Here is a 4,012-nt window from a genome sequence, read left to right as displayed (position 1 = left end):
TTTAATTGAACGTCTAAGTTTATTAAATTACACTTTGGCCCTATTTAAACTACCCCCATCCTTCTTTATTTTATCCGTCAAAAATCAACCATTCTCTCTCAAATTTCTTACATTCTATCTATATTATTCTCTCTGTGAGCACGTGATTTTTGCCCTATATATGAATAATTCCCAAAATTTCAAGCAAAACAATTTTTCTAGTATTTTATAAATTTTTGTGAATTTTGTGGCATTCTTTGGTAATTGTTGCATTTTTATTTGTGCATTTTAATCCATATGAAAACACCAAAAATATGCATTGGCATTTAGGGATTTAATTTCACAATTTTAGTGTTAATTAGTTTTAGAATAAAATGTAAAGAAAATTGCAAGAAAATAGTTCTTTGCATTGCTAATTATTGCATTTGTCTTTAAATAGAGTTATAAGTAATTTTAGGAGTTAAATAGTGTAATTAGGTCTTTGCTTTGTTTTAGCATTTTATAAAATCAGAAAAATAAATAAATACAAAAATACAAAAAAGGGAAAAAAGAAAAATTAAAAAAATGGCCTTAATTGGAGACCAGATTTGGGCCAAAATCAGTCAGCCCAAATGAAATCCCCAATCCAGGCCGGTCCATACCCGTCCCCTGTAACCCGATCCAGCAACCCCATTCAAAACGACACCGTTCTGCCCAGGTGAATCTCATCCGTTGATCCTTCAAGATCCAACGGATGAGAACTAAGTCTCAAATCCCATAAAACTGTCCGAAATTAACCCAAAACCTAAAAACATTCTTTCATCTTCCTCGTACCTCCCCAGTAACGCCGGCGTTACTACCACCCTCCTCCGCCCTAGCCCCACCGTCCCTCCGCCGTCCGCCGCCGGCCGGAAATCGTCGCCGCCGGCGGCAATACTCCGTTTACCTCCAAAATTACACCATCGGTCCTCCTCGCTCCCCTCTTTCCATCCCTGCCCTTAGTTTCCCTCGAATCTCGCCGGAGCTCGTCGAATATCCCGACAAAATTTTTCGGCCAAGTCGCCGGTTACGCCAAATGGTCCCAAACTCACACCACAGAACCGCCTTAACTTCCTCTACCCAACCCCCATAGCCACTTGTCTCGAACATGGCCGGAATTGCTCAAATATCCGATCAAAAATCCGGCCAAAACCCTAAATTCTCCAAACCCCACCAAATTGATACCACGTGACCTCTTCACTTCCCTCATGAGGAATTTGTCATCATTAGCATTCAAATCTCACCGGAAATAGTCGAATTTTGAATCTGAAGAGCTATGCGACTTTAGTAGTTGTACAGATGAGTCCTCTTCCCTTTCGTGTTTGATTTTCTGTGCTGTTAAGATTAGATTAGTTTCTAATTAGTGTGTTAGGTTTTAGATTAGGTTTGTAATTACTGGTTCTGAAATCGGATAACTGTTTTGTCTAATTCTCCCCATGTTAATTGTATAGCTTAGTTCTCCTCACCTGATTAGTGTTCCCATGCCAAATGTTTTGTTTCGTTTTGATCCTTTATCTGGTTTAATTCTGTTTTGTGATCTCCATTTTGATTGACTGTCAGTTCGACCCTGTGTTTATTTTGATTAGGGAATGCATGTTTATGACTTAGTTTAATTTTATGGGAGTCACTCGACATGCTCAGTCGAATTAGTGTAGTTAACAGTCGTTGTTGATTTGATAATCCAATAATTTGCTTATTAGTCTATTTTCTTTTGATCAGCTTCAATCAATCTTGTGTGTATTGTTTGTTTCAGTTTAATATGTTTTGGTTAATCAGTGATTGCTGTTAACAATACTTCAGTATAATGCCCGGTTCAATTAGTTGTTAATTAGATGAATTTGGCCATAGCAGATGGATTCAATTAGGGTAGAAAGAGGACTAAAGTCATTTGGGACTATGATAGTAATTTCAGGAGGTTCAAAGGGTAGTTTAGGCATGGGAAAAGGGTACTTTTATCAGATTTGGTAATTTTTGAAGGGGGGTAAGGATAGAATAGGGATTGTAATGGGCATAGAACCTTCTAGGATGGGCTATAGTGTAGTTTCTAATAAACTTAAGGTAGTTACTTGTGACACAAGTCAGAAAATAAGAAGAAAGGTCATAAAATCAGGGACCTAAGGGGTAAATTAAAATCTGAAAGGTTGCCCTATTAGCTTGCCTATAAAGGCACTCTTTCTTGCCTTAGGGGGGAGCCAAAATTTGAGACCTAAAGAGAGAAAAGAGAGCTTACTAAAAATCAGAGAAAACAAAAACAAAAAAAAGGATTGCTAGGTTACTGTTCCATTGGAATTTTGCTTGAGCTTGGAGGTTTTGATCTTTTGAAATTGTGCTGCTTCATTTGGAGTCGAAATGGTTTGAAGTTGGGTTCAAATCAAGTCTGGTTTGGGGTCTGTCGACTCATTGAGTTTCAAACTAAAATCTGGATTGTTGCATCTCATCTGCTGGTTTCAAAAATAATCTGCTGGGTCTGAGTAGTCGAGTTGGTTTTGGATTGCATTGGTGCTTGAAATTGTTGCTGTGTTTTGTTTCATTACTAGAATTTCAAGCCTATTCATGACCTTGCTGTGTTGACTGAGCTGTTACTGGGTTTTAACTTATTCTTGGGCTGCTGTTGAGAGCTTTCACTGCTGCTGATCTTTTCCTTTTCTTATTACCAGGTACACATTTGAATCTGCCTTGCTATAACCTTAGCTTGAAATGGAATACAAATATTCATTTGTTTGGGCCTGAAAAATGCTGCCTGGCTGTGGTGCATTGTAGTTATATAGGTGTTAGATTTAATCGCACAGCATAATGTCAAATCGATTTGTATGTATGTAAACCCTGGGCTGTATAATTGGACTGTGTAACTGGATTGTACATCTGGACTGTGCAATGGACTTTGATTCTGATTATGTAATTAATTGCTGGGAAGATTGCATCCAATGATTAATCCTATATAGTATAGATCGCATCCAATGTTCAATTTCTGTATCTAAAATTGGGCATTATTAGGTTGACATCAATAGGACAACTTGAATAAATTTCTGAACTATTGCGATTCTTAGTTCATAACAATAAGACTGCATATTGGAGCTGAATTGGAATTGGGCCTAGCTTAACCGTTTGGACTCGATATCAGTCTCGGGGCCTCAATGAACAGCCCAGGCTTGGTTAGATGCTTGTGTACGTTTGGGCCTGGGCCTAGATCTGCTTGGTCAGTTTATGGGGTGCACATAGTCTTAACCTTTTCTTTTGTTGGGCTCGTCCTGGAGCCCAGAGGCTGCAACACAGTATAAAGTACTATTAGGCCCAGTAACAAATAGTTAAAGACGATCAAATATAGAAAGTCATAGATTGCCTTAAGATTTACCCTTTAAAATGAACAATAGACGAGACGAGCCTCGCCAAATAAACACACAAATTGCGGGGCCCTCATTAATTGCTTATATCAAAATATTTAGGCCTCAGGATGTGCCATTTAGCGAATTTCATGGCTCCCCACACAGTTAATAAACGCGTAGTTGCTTTAGGCACGTATTTTAATAAATTTACCTTCCTAAATACGGGTGCACATTTATGTGACCCAAATTCAAATCTCAACGAAGTCGAAATGTGTTAACAATCACGGGCGCACTGGTGCGACGTGGTTCGGAACGCATTTTTACGACGTTGCAATTCTTATTAAACATAAAAATAAAAACGGTTTACTAATAAAAGCATAAATTAGAACATGTTTTGAAATCTATTAAATCAAATACAACAGTTGAGCGACCGTGCTAGAACCACGGAACCCGGGAATGCCTAACACCTTCTCCCGGGTTAACAGAATTCCTTACCTGGATTTCTGGTTCGCGGACTGATAACAGAGTCATAATCTCCTCGGGTCGGGATTTAACCGGTGACTTGGGACACCATTAATTTCCTAAGTGGCGACTCTGAGAATTTAATAATAAATCCTGTTCCGATTGTCACTTCAAGTTGGAAATAACTCCCTTTATTATACCCTCTTCTGCGTGTGGTAGAAAAAAGGAGG

This window comes from Nicotiana attenuata, chromosome 11 (assembly GCF_001879085.1).
Source record: "Nicotiana attenuata strain UT chromosome 11, NIATTr2, whole genome shotgun sequence".
NCBI classification, from domain to species: Eukaryota; Viridiplantae; Streptophyta; class Magnoliopsida; order Solanales; family Solanaceae; genus Nicotiana; species Nicotiana attenuata.
This window is presented reverse-complemented; position numbering follows the sequence as displayed.